Here is a 12,640-nt window from a genome sequence, read left to right on the forward strand (position 1 = left end):
TCCACACCGCAAAGGGGGTGTCCACAGCAAATCCCGGTGATAATAGGGGACGGAGACGCTGGGAATGAGATGCCAGGCTCGGGTTGTGCAGGTGGAAAGGAAACCTCCGGCGTGAGCCCAAAAGGGTGGGCATTCCCTGCTGCCCTCCGGCATCTCACGGGCACGAGCCAAAGTCCTCCATACCCTCTGTTAAAAGCTACCCGAAGCGGATTCAAATCCATCCGTGCATTCCCACAGGGACTTACGAGACCTCAAAAAGCCCCTGGGAGGAGAGATGTCTCCCCGCTCCAGTCCCAACTTTATGGGGTACCCGAGGAAAAAGCATTTCCATCACCGATTCGGCAAAGGACGCGGCTCCGGCCACCGCTGGGGACACGTCCCCGCTGGGGTGGCGACCGAGAGCCGGGCAGGGTGTTAATAGTTTGACAAAGCTGCTGAAAATGCGCACGGGAGGCTGGCACGCAAGCCGAGTCCGTAAAAATACAAGATCGGTCCCCAGGCGCTAGCCGGGAATTTGGGGGGAAATTGCTTTTTTCAGGGTGTTTCGGAAGCGTTTCTCAGCCTTGAGGCAGGATCGCTCACCGGCTCCTGGGTCCGGCTGGTCCACGGGGGCTGGAAAACCGGCAGGATTCGTTGCGCTGCGTTGTGCCGCCCGTGTAAAAAGGGGTTCGTGACGTGCCCTGTACAGTCCAGGCTCTGGCTGCTGTTCCCAAAATCCCGTGCAAAGACTCCTGTTTCGTTTCATACGCTGCAATTAGCCACGTGGACGCTGGGGTTGACCACCGGTATGCGTGGCAACGCCAGAAGTAAATGAAACTCCTCCCCGGGGGGAAAAGGGTCAGTGGCTTTTGGCCGCAAAATTTGCGACATTTTTCATTGTTTTTATTCCAAAATGCCTCCTTGGAAAACGCCTCGGCGTTTTGATTCAAAGAAAAATAAGCCCACGCTTTTGATTGTGCAAGGGAGGGGAGGGGGGAAATAAATAAAAAAATCACTTATGTTTTTGAAAGCTGGATAATTTTAGCCAAAGATGGGGAACGGAATTTGAATGGGATCCACGGCCATTGGAAAGGCTTAAGAGAGCTTCGAAGAGTCTGCTGACGAGGGAGTACGAGCCTGCTGACACCTTTCAGATGCAGTGAGTCGAGCTCACGGCTAAAAGAGAAATAAGCGGGAGGGAGGACGACAGAAAAGCCCTCGCAGCGACGGGTGACGCGAAAGCACGGATCCGGAAGACCATCCCCGCATGAAACTGCTCGTGCGTTGGGATCTGGGATGCTTCTGCCTTGTCCAGAGCTTGGAAGAAAGGGATGGTGGGGAAAAAGAGCAGAAAAGATAAAAGGACAGAGAGAAACACCGGTTTTTAGAATTTAATTTCCTTCTTTGAGTGGGAGCTGCTTTAATAATATGCACAAGGAGCGCATAATACTTTAAAATATTCCCAGAGAATGAATAATATGCAATAATATTCACAGAGCATTTATTTGACTAATTTCCCCCAGTGTTTTTGGACCAAGATCTAACAGCCCTGGCTCTTAAAGGGGAGGATCGGCGTTTGACTTCCTTGGGTCTGGATCAGGCCCCAGACACCTAACGAACCCGGGTTCAAGCAACCATCCCCGAAGGGTCCACCAATACACCTCCAGTAAACGGTTGGGTCGCTTTTCCCTGCCGACCCGCAAATAAATTATCTGCCAATAAATGGAAGCAGAAGTGGCTTGGCCAGATGTTCCTCCCGGGCCCCAGGGAGTCGTGGTGCGGAAAGGGGAAAATAGGAGGGGGGCGGCGGGGGGGAAGCGGGGGGGGGAAAGAAAAAAAAAAAAAGCTAATAAAAAATAAAATATTAACATGCCAACCTCGTTTGCCGCCGGGTGCCTGCGCAGTTACAGCTGGGCCCGTGTTACGGAGCGAGGTGCGATGCCCCAGCTGGGAGGACGGGCCAAAAGCGGGATACGGGGGGAAAAAAAAGACTGTTTTCGAACGCGGAGGGATTAAAGCTTTATTCCTTTTTAAATTACGTTTTGATGCGCTGGCTACTCGGGAAATGTCAGCGGGGACGTGCTGGGCTCGGAGAGGTTTAGGGTGAGTGTCCCCAGGGCATTTTGCCAACCCTGTCCAGAGCGACTCGCGTGGCCCTGGTGTCCTCCCGTTATCTCTAAATGCCTTTGGGTGGCCATCGCAGCACCCAGTCCTTGTCCCCAGAGTCACCTCTCACTCCTCCAGGTTCAGCTCCATCCCGATTTCGGTGCTGTGGGGGTCACCAAAGCAGGTCCCCTTCCAGGAGGCCGGGGTTTGTCCATGCTCAGGTCCCGTCTCCCACGGGAGAAGCACGTGGGTTCAACGTCTCTGCACATCCCGCAGAGCCGGGTTTGCTCCTCTTCCAAACCACGGAGCCGCCTCCTGGAGCGTCTGGTGTCCTCAGCAGAGCTTCTTGAAGCGAAGAATCGCTGCGAATTAACCACAAATTAAAAAGCTTGGTTACTCTGACAGCATAAATCAGGGCTAAACGCGTGCGATGCCTGCCCCGAGCCCCCTCCGCCCGGCTGCGGGTACCACTCGGCAGCCCCAGCCCCAGCTGGTGACACCTCGGAGCATGACGCCACCCTGCGAATACAAAGAGACCCCAAACGTGTCTCGCATGAGACGCACGTGCCGCGTGGGTGGAAAGGGGCCTCGGCACATCCCCAGCCTGACACTTCTTGGGTTTTTCGGTGGGTGTTTTGGCCGAGAAGAGGTGATAGAGGGGCCCTTTGGGTCCCTCGGTGGGCATTTATGGAGGGGCGGCAGAGGGACTTTGCCCCCACCTGCAAACCTCGGCGTGTGTCTCGGGGGACAAGGGGTCCCAGTGCTCTGTAACCCACCAGAAAGCGGAGATTTACAGATAAAGCAGAAGGACCTTTTATTTTGTTTGGTTTTTTACCAGCTGGAAAGAGAAAGAAAAGGGAACGTTCCCACAGAGGAAACACCGTATTTACTTTTTTTTGGTTGTTGTTGCTTTTTTCTCGTGGTTGAGCTGAACCGTACCGAGTCACTTCAGCTCTCTCGAACGCAGGGTTTTCTCACTTTCCGGTAAACTGCAGTTACCATGGAGAGGGTTGAGACAGGCCAAATGCAAAACATTGGAAACTACACCCAAACTCACCGCAGCCATATCAAACAGTTAATTAGAAAGACCGTCCATGTGTTTCCCATTCCCTGGAATGGTTTGAATCAATCGCCCCGTGATTTATCACCTGTTTTCTGTGCGAACGGTTCAGCTCTGCCCTCGCGCATGTGTTGGAAAGGGGATTTGTGCTGTACAGTGAAGGAGGGAAGGGAGATATTAAGGACTTTTTTTTAAAAAAAAAAAACCAAAACAAAAAACCCAACCCAACCATCAAATAGCCGATTTTGCCCCTTCCCCCAGTATAAATCTCCCATTGGAACGATACGCTTTGGATCTTGTTGGGATTTCTAGCCCTTGGCAAGCGTGAAAAAGGAGAGACAGCTTTTGCCTTGCTTTGATTTTTGGAGAGTGGAAGATCATAGCATGCCTGGCCATTCCCGGGGCGGTGTTAGACCGTGCCCAGATGGAAACTCAGCCCAGCGTCTTTTCCCGCGGCTGTTTCCTTTTTTCCCCCGCTGCACATGAAGCTGGGCGGGTGGGTGGGAAGCAGGGAGGGGGTGGCTGGAGGGGAGAGGAGAGAGGGAGAAGAAGAAATAATCCCCACTTTCCACAAGATCTCCTCTCGCTGCGTGAGGTTGTCCACCCGCTAAGCAATAACACCTCGTTGCACATCGCGATGAGGCTTTGGTGGCTTCGGTGACACGTCTTGTGGCTGGAAAGTCATTTGGAGATGGTCCTTGCGCTGACAGGTGGGAAGCAGAGTCCATCTGTCCGTCTGTCCAGAGACGTGGCTCTTCTCCAGCCTGCCCATGGCTGCGAATCCTCCTTCCCTGGGTGCCATCTCCTTTTGGTGGCCCTTTTGCCACCCAGGCATCCCACGGCCACCAAGGAAAGCAGGTGGCCGGCCAAGCGGTTGATGGGGAAGCACCCAGAAAGTTTAATTCATAGAACCATAGGATGGTTGGGGTTGGAAGGGACCTTAAAGACCACCCAGTTCAACCCCCCCTGCCCTGGGCAGGGACACCTCCCACCAGCCCAGGTTGCTCCAAGCCCCGTCCAACCTGGCCTTGAACCCCTCCAGGGATGGGGCAGCCACAGCTTCTCTGGGCAACCTGTTCCAGCATCTCATCACCCTGGAGCCATCACCATTCCTGAGCCTGCCGCGTCCTCCCCGCGCGAGCGGGGGCTGCAGCCCTGCCGTCCCTCCGCTCCCCCTTCGCTAGGCAAAGAGGGGGGGAAAAACACACCTCGGTCTCCCCTTGCGTGCAAACGCTTCAAAGCTGGGTTGGTTCCTCCCTCGGGGACAGCCAAAGAAGCAGCAAAAGACGTCTTGGAGGAGATCCCTCTGCTCTTTCCAAAGCAAGCTGACCTGGTTTTATCTCTGCCGTCTCCTCTCGCATCCAAAGCTGCCAAGCGGCACCTTCGCGGTGGATTCGCCAGCCGGGATCACCCGAGACGAATGCGGTGGTATCAAGAGTCAGCCGTTCCCCCGCATCCGTGCTCCGGTGAAGTCTTCTGGCCGGGATGATTGGGAATCCTGCACATTTATCTAACCCATCCCCCAAACCAGCTGTTGGCCTGAAAGGTGGCTGCTCCTCTCGCGATCCACATTCCACCTTTCCTGCCAAGACCGGGGGAGAGAAGGAATAAAAGTTGCTTTCCTATCATTAGCAGATGATGGAAAAACCTTGCGGCTCCCCCAGCCAAGCGTGAGAGATACCAGCCCCTGTAAGCGAGACCCAAAAGGGTTTGACTGGGGGGTTCGGGGGTGACACCTAAGAGGGCTGGAAACGGAGATTTGTGTAGGATTTCCCAGCGGAGGAGGAGACAGAGAAAATTCAGGGGGAAACTGAGGCAGCGACAAGTGGAGCAAAAGCGCGTCAAAACTGTCATTTATCCGCACTCCTCCATTCCCACAGTCAACACATAACGCACGGGCTGGTCTAGTTTGAACTAAATTTGCTCTGTTTGCAGCCAGCCTTCTTTCTGGCCGCGTAAACGCAGCAAAAATCCCCGTCTGCCTCCACCTCTTTGGGTGGCGCAGGGGTCTGGAGAAGTTCTTCAAAAGAAAAGGGCAGGTCTGTGCCTCAGTTTCCCCTCTCCCTGCAGAGGAAACAGCTGGTGGCAGGGGACGCACGGTGCTGCCTTGGGAAGGTGTGAAGCGGGGACCCCCCCTCCTCCCCAGTTTGTTCCTGCTGGTATTGCCTGGGAGCCCGCCATCTGCGAGGAAGGAAACCGGCCTCAAGCGGCGGGGCCGGGGGGAAGATAAATTTCCCAGGAATTTCCAAAGGTTTTTCCCACCCCGGGGAACAAACAGAAATGGTGGATGTGTGCCCCGAGATCGCTGCGATCCTGGCACTCCCCCTAACACACAGAACCCCAGCTCCGGCGTGGCAGCCCCGGACGGGGGTTGAGATGCCGTAGGCAGCCGGGATGCTTGTGGTACAACCCTGCCGTACGGAGCCGGAGGCACTTCTCCGCGCCCCCTCCTAGATTTACCGGAGCTGCCCTGGAAGCTTCCGCGCCGAATTTCATCTCCGCCTTGCAGCGTTGACCCCGCGAAACCGCGAAGAAAGCCCCGACGCCTCATTTGGGGGCCGCGGGATGCTCCCCCCAGCCTCCGGCTGTCAGCAAGAGCCAGCTCCGCTCCTCGCTTCGGGCCCCTCCGATGAAAATGGACCTGTTTTATACGGCCGCCGACGGGCAGAGCTGCTCGTGGGAAGTTTCCCAGCAAAACTGAGGGAAGAACAGGAGGGTTATTTTTCAGGGAAAAGGAGAAGGGCTTTGCTGAAGGGCCCAAAACCTCCCAGCAGGAGGGAAGGAAAGGGCAGAGAGATTTGCAAGGCAAGAGGGAACGGGGCTCGCGAAGGGGAATGACCTCTGCAAAGCGCTCTGAGGAGAAGCAGCTTGGAAAGGCGGATCACAGCTACAGATGTGTGAGCGACGGATCCAAGCTAATTCAGCTGGGATCCCGCTCCGATGGGCGGCTTTTCATCAGCGCACACGCTCCCTTCCACGACAGCCCCCTCCTTCAAACGCTCTGCTCGGACAGATTAAAACCCATTTCTCCCGTCTTTGTTTTCCAAATCCGGAGTCAAGCCACTGTTTGGTCGCCTTCCTTTCGAAAGCGTGGCCGTGAAGCATTTCAGCATTTGGGGGGACTCTTTCCCCAGTGAAGCTTTTGCATCGGGTTGCATTAAATTCCTTCTGCCTTACCCGTTTCGGGGAGCAGGTTCTCTTAGGAGCCTGCCAGCGCCGCACGAATCGCGAGGAAATCAGAGCCGCCAAAACCAGAACGAAACACGGGCCGGAGGCTCACGGGGGTTGGCAACGGGGTGTTTGTCACCCCTGCAACCTGCAAGAAGTCACGAGTGGGGAGGAGCAGAGCCAGAATTTGCTTTGCCTTACACGAGGCGGGGGGAAAAAAAAAAACAAACAAACCCCAATCTGCTTAAAAACACGAAGAGCTAAACCTGCGCGATCTGCAGGCCCCGGTGGGACGCGCGAAGGCTCTGCCCAGGTGGGAGTGATGGTAGCGGGCGTTGTCAGCCAAAATTGCGTGCGCTGTGAGACGCTGGACCCGAGCCTCGCGATCTCGGATGGCGAAATAGCTTCTATTAAGGATAATCGTCCAGGTAAGCGCAGGGCAGGCTCCATCCCTGCTCGGGGTGACGTGGCCCTGGGCGAGGGGCAGGAGGCGACTTTCTGTGTCGGGAGTCTGGTTTACGCTGCCTTTTCATTTATCAGGGAGACGCCGCGGTTTTTTGCCTTTTAATTATATTTAATGGGGTATTTTTTTTTTTTTTTTTGTTTTTTTTCTCCTCGCTGGCTGTTTGTTTGAGAAATTTCTCCCAGGGGAGCTTCTTTTGATGGCTCGCTTGCCAGACAGAATGACATCAGACAGACGCTCGGAGGAATGATAAAAAGGCAGAGCCTTATTTCTTAATAACAGTCTCTGGCAAAACACGGAGCGAAGTTAAACACGCTGGAGAGCACCAGGCCCTGATGCTGCCTGGGGTACAGGCCAGGGGGGAGAGGAGGAGCCTGCTTTCCCCCGCCTCGTGCACCAAGACCCCCACGTCAGCCAGGGGTGCCCCCCCAGACCCCTCGGGTTTAGCCGGGGTATCATATTCCTCCTTAAAGCGAAGGAGAAGGGGCAGCAGGGGATGCTAAGTCAAGTAGGTACCGATGTCTTGCCCCGTCCTAATTATCCCTTATCATTTCACAGGGAAGTCACACGAGTTTCTGCCCTGGTTTAGCCTAGATTTTCCATTTGCTCCTTGCACCCCACTGTAGCGTTGTTACCGATTTCTCCAGCAGCCGCTGGGACCAGTTTAAGAAGATCCGAGCCCTTACTTGCAAAGGGGAAAATCCTCTGCCTTGAGCATCTCTCAGCCTCATCCCTGACCCCCGTTTCTGCTTGACAGAGGTTTAGCCAAGGATGTCCTGCCCCAGGAGCGCCTGACGGCTTGCTTGTGCTGCAGGAGCTCGCTCCAGTTCCTACTGGGTGGGTTTCTGCTTTGCCCTCCTCCTCAAAACCCCCTTGCCCCCGCTGGGAGCAGCGCACCTTTCCTCCCGTAGCTATCTCGACGTTCCCCTCCCTGCCACAGCAAACTTTTCCTTGCGTTTCCAGTTCGGTTCACGCCAGAGCGTGAGTAAGTACTGAAGTACAACACGCGGGGCACGGCTTACCTGTTTATTTCGAATAGATTTATTTTTTTTTTTTCGCTGGAGCCAAGCCCCCAGGATGCACCTTCGAGAGGAGCAGGTCTCTGCGCTGCTTGGGGCGTTTCACAGCTCCCGAGTTCAGGATCTGACAGGATTTCTGCCGGTTCCCACTGCTCTCTTCTTCACACCAGCATCTGAAAGCAAGAGTTTAATGAGATGGTCAGATACTCCCTTTCGGAGACGGGCAGAAGACCAGGAAATAAGTGATATCAAAAGTTCACGGTTGCCTCAATACCCGACTATAGACACTGCAGGAATCCAGAGGTTCCCAGTTTGAGCCCCTGCAAAATTTGAAACTAAACTAAAAGCCATCGAAAGCTGTAGTTGCATCTGGCTTTCGGTTTCTTCTCCCTGCCTTCTCCTTTTAAATTGCTCATAAATTCTTTGGATAAGATTCCTTTTGGGCTAAAGTTTTCTATGTTTGGACATTCCTCAAATGTGCTTTTAAAAAACAAAAAAAGTAGAAAAATTGAGAAAAGGGGTCTGGTAATTCACGTATTTTGTCACGCGAAAATGCTGTCTTTCCGCCACTTTCCCCCCAAACCCCCTCTGCCCCCTGATCCAGACCACACCGGTGTGCAAACTGGAATAACACGGCCAGAGAGGTTTGGGAGACCGCGGAGGGGCCGGGCGGGAGAGGACTCGGATCTCCTTCATCCCAGCCCCTTCCCTCCTGGCACTTCTGCAGAGAAACAGCCCAGATTATTTTCTTTACAGCTCCTCTCCCACGGTTGTTCCCTGCTCTGCGCCACCACGGGAAGCAATGCAGAGGCAGGCAGATACGGGGTTTGCAGGCTGGGCGAGGAGGGGACAGAGTCTACAACAATTTTTGGGATGGCATCAGCTAGGAAAAAAACCTCGTCCTGACCTCCCCTAATCATAGAGAGCCCCCAACACACGTGTATTCCCCAACTAACACCCTGCTTCTTGTCAACATGCGAAAGGTGGCATGTGAAAACGCTAAAAACTCACCGTGTCCTACACATTTAGGGTGCGTTTGTGCCCTCGCCACTCTAAGAGGTGGCCGAGAGGGTTTTCAGGTCTTGGTACGAGCATCCTCCAACGACGTGGGTATACCAGAGGGCTCTCCCTCCTCTCTCTTTCCTTGCTGTGCTCTATAAGCAGGTTTTGCAGAGAACTCCTAAAGAGAAACCAGTAAATAAGGCTGTGAATGAACATTTTCCCTCTCCCCTATTTTTTTTTCGTGTACTGAATGACTTTAGGAGCAGTAAGAAAAAGCAAGGCAGCCAGCAGGAAGATCAAAGTGGGGTTCGTCTGGGGTGGGAGCGTTTCCCTTCGCCCAGGGTCCGAGAACTTGCCCAGGGAACAGAGAGCCGGTTGTCAGCCTAACACAGGAGATCATTTTCCATTCATGCTCCATGACCATTGTCTGGACCACAAAGGCCATCCCCGGCCTCTGGCAAGGCGGTGGTACCACGCTCCGGTGGGTGTCCTGCCCCGGGGAGGATGGACGTGGAGACAAGAGGTGCAGTGTGGTCGCTCCCGGGTTGGGGAGGAAGGGGACGCACGCGTTAATTCAGGCATACAGAGCGGGGTTTGGAGGATTCTTGCATTATCTGCTTTTATTTGCTCTGATGCTTTCCTCCAGGCTGAATTCCCACTTTTCTCCTCAAGTCTGCAGAATGTGGACACCCCAGTTTAACGCGTTACACACAAATACAGAATTTGAATAAGCAAATCCGCCAAAATCTAGTCCTTATAGAGTTATTGGATCAAATTTCTCTTCCAGTTTCTTCAAGGGCGCCTGTAGGATTCAAGACCAGTGCTATGAATCAGGATTTCTCCAACTGAGGGCCTTTGCGTAATTTAGATGGTTTTGCTTCACTTAGATGACTTCGCCTCATCTGCAGGTGTCTTATAGAAGCTTAAAAATCGTTTGCCTCCAAGCTTTTGGAGACAGAGCAGGAATGGCTTTACCCCCTCGAGGATACACTCAGAACTGTCTTGGTAGTTAAATTAAGGTAATTAATACAGCACTTACCTTCCTTGGCCCCTTTCATGCCCTTCAACTTGAATGCAAATGCAGCTTTCCTGCCGCCCATGAGGCTTGACCCTTTTGGGGTTAATAAATCTGGATCTGAGAAGGAAAAAAAAAAAAAACAACTAAAGAGGGGGGAAAAAAAAACCTCAACCAGACCCCAGTCCTAATGCCCAGTATCGCATCCCCTGGCTGCTAAAAACTGCCTGGCTCCAGGCGGGATGGACGCTGGGCTGCAGGCAACCGGCCTCATGTGAAACAGATGATCTTGAGAGGTCTTGGAAGAGCTGGAAGCGTCCCTGGAAGAAGCCCTGCGGGGTGGGGAAGGCCAGCGGGAGGGTGGGACGGCAAAAGGCTTCTTCCAGGAAAGAGCCAGCTGAGATTATTACACGTAGCTCATCGTAATTTCCAACGAAAAGGGGACTGGGAAGGCTGGGGCGAGAGACAGGCTTTCCTGGAAAGTGTGTGTGTGGGGGGGCTGGATGGCTGTAATATGGACAACCCCTTGCCCACGTGAAGCCCCTCTGCTTTCTTCCCCACTACTGATTTTCCAAAAAGGTGGAAAGCTTCTATCTGCGCCTGCGGGCTTATGCTGTCCTCCAGCTCGACACCCCGCGGGAAGGGAGTTGAAATGCCCAAAAAACCTGGAAGAAACCCCAGGTTTCTCACCATCAGCAGGGAGAGCCCCCCGAAAGCAGACCCTTCCCACCCCCAAAAGAGCCGGGCGAGCAAACACGTGCTCCTCAAATCCGCGATTCCTGGATGCAGAAGCGTTGCCCGAGAGTTCGGCTATTAATAACTGCAGCAATAACGCTTAACACGTGGAGCGCGCCTTTTGCCGTCCAACTGCCTTTCCCGCATTAACCACCTAATTAACCGATAAGGGAAGGAAGCGGGGAACGGCTTTTTCCAGCCGGAGCCACAATGCGAGATGAAGGACGCAGGATACATTTTACCCGAGCTTAAATTTGGCCCTTTTTCCTCTTGCCAAGACAAAGCAAACAAACAAATAGCCGAAAGCTCGGCGTGGCTTATTTGCGGGACGCCGGGCGACGGGGACAACGCTGATTTTATAACCCATCTGCAAGATCGCTTTGCTGGCCAGCCGGGAATCTGCGGGGATGGAGACGGGAGAGTTGGCTCGGATGAAGGACCACTCGCCGATCCACGTACAGGGGCTGCCCTCGTCCCGGGGACAAGGCGGGTGACAGGACACAGAACAATGGCCTGGGCCGGAGCCGAAAGGTCTCGACAGGGGCTGAAACGGGGAATCAGCAACGCTCTTTCCCCTGGAGGTTACTGTGGCATGGATTAAAGGAGGACTAAAGTTCACGGAAAAACGCGAGCCAGCATTGCACAATGCTGGCAAAAGGTCTCCTTTCCGTGAAGAACACTTTGAGGATGTGGGGGAGAAGAAATGCAACCCCTTTTCTTAGCTTTTTTTTTTTTTTTTTTTAACCCCCCTACAACCCTGCCACCTGGATGGCCTCCAGCAGGCCCAGATGGATCTGCCGACCTTTCCAACAGCGGCCCTGCCGTTTTTCCCTGCGAAGGGACGAGGGGAGGCGACGGAGGGGTGTCTGTCTTGGACAGCCCTGGCTGACACACGACCTGCCCCGGGGACACGCAGCTCAGGGAAACTGAGGCAAGAGGCTGTCCCCCACATGTCAGACCACTTGGGATGCAGGTATAGTTTGGGGGTTCCTTGGCTTTAGATACTAAAAAGGGGCTCATTTGCAGAGCAATGTAACACTCAGCCAGAAACAGAGGTCCAGTTCTCTTTGCAAATAGAAAAGAGAATATCTACCTGCACCTTTGGGACCTGCCCTGCATCCCTGTCCCCATCTCGTTCCACCTAACTTTCCTTCGGAAACCACGATATGAGTTTTCTGAGCCAAAGCCATCTCAAACCCATCCTGCTGTTGCCAAGGGGGATTTGGCTTTCGGCTGCCAGAGATTCCTGCCCACGCGTCCTCTGAGCTGCGGGTGCTTTACTGGCCCTCGTGGTGGGATGTGAAGCCCATGGCCCCGTTCCTTGAACCTCCTGGTTTGTGCTGGGTCACTTGATCCAGCAAAAGGGTTTGCAGCCCCGAGAGGACAGCGTGTCCTGGGTGGTTTAGGGGAAGAAGGACCCGGATTCACACTAACCTCCCTGCATCCATCACAAGGAAACCTCGCAGGAGAGGGACTTTCTCATGGGGGTTTTACAGTCTCTTCTCCATTCTGCAGGCACGAGGAGATGCCACGGATGAGGCCTCAGGTCTCAGCTCTTCCCTTCTCCCCGCTGCTGGAATCTGCAAGCTCAGCAGCTGCCGCCGCAGAGCTGCTGGCTCCGGGTGAGACGTGGAGCAGCCCCAGCCTGGCTGGACGGATCCGGGGACGCTCACGTCCGGGCACTGCGTGTGATTCCAGCTGCAACGCCGAAGCGCCCCGTCCCATTTCCCTGCAGCAGCGCGGTGGCCCCGACCCAAAGCATGTCCAGCCATCGCAGCAAGGCTCTCCACCCCATGAAAAAAATCATCCCTGGCAAGGCAGGCAAGGAGGGAAGTAACATGCCCAGCGTAGCTGGAATTAAGAAATTCCCTTCTCTCCCTGCAGACAGAGAGACGCGCCTCTTGCGCCTAAGACCGCCCGCTTGTGCCGGCCGTTTCACCACGTCCAGCTGAAATCTAGGAGATAGGCTAGGAAATCAAGCCCAGCTTTGATGTGCAACCACCGCCCGTCTCCTCTCTGTTATTCCTTCTCCCCTGTGCCAAACCGCTATAATAGATGCTTCCCCTCTGCCCCCGCGATTCGGGGGTCCCCGG

At 54.3% G+C, this 12,640-nt stretch overlaps 1 protein-coding gene across 4 annotated transcripts in view; it reads right to left on the reverse strand.

The window, feature by feature from the left end:
- Positions 1-1,356: 1,356 nt before the first annotated feature.
- The window catches only part of LOC141732250 (uncharacterized), a 135,715-nt gene continuing 124,431 nt past the window's right edge, over positions 1,357-12,640 (reverse strand). For 3 of the 4 annotated variants that reach the window (XR_012584021.1, XR_012584022.1, XR_012584023.1), the window contains 5 exons: positions 9,837-9,932; positions 8,807-8,975; positions 5,985-7,968; positions 2,976-5,842; positions 1,492-2,447 (listed from right to left, as the gene is read on the reverse strand). The gene's annotated coding sequence lies outside the window, so the exon portion shown is untranslated. Of the gene's footprint in view, positions 2,448-2,975; positions 5,843-5,984; positions 7,969-8,806; positions 8,976-9,836; positions 9,933-12,640 lie in introns of all 4 variants that reach the window. The other variant, XR_012584024.1, reaches the window with a different exon arrangement.

Source organism: Larus michahellis, chromosome 17, assembly GCF_964199755.1.
Source record: "Larus michahellis chromosome 17, bLarMic1.1, whole genome shotgun sequence".
In the NCBI taxonomy this organism is placed as follows: Eukaryota; Metazoa; Chordata; class Aves; order Charadriiformes; family Laridae; genus Larus; species Larus michahellis.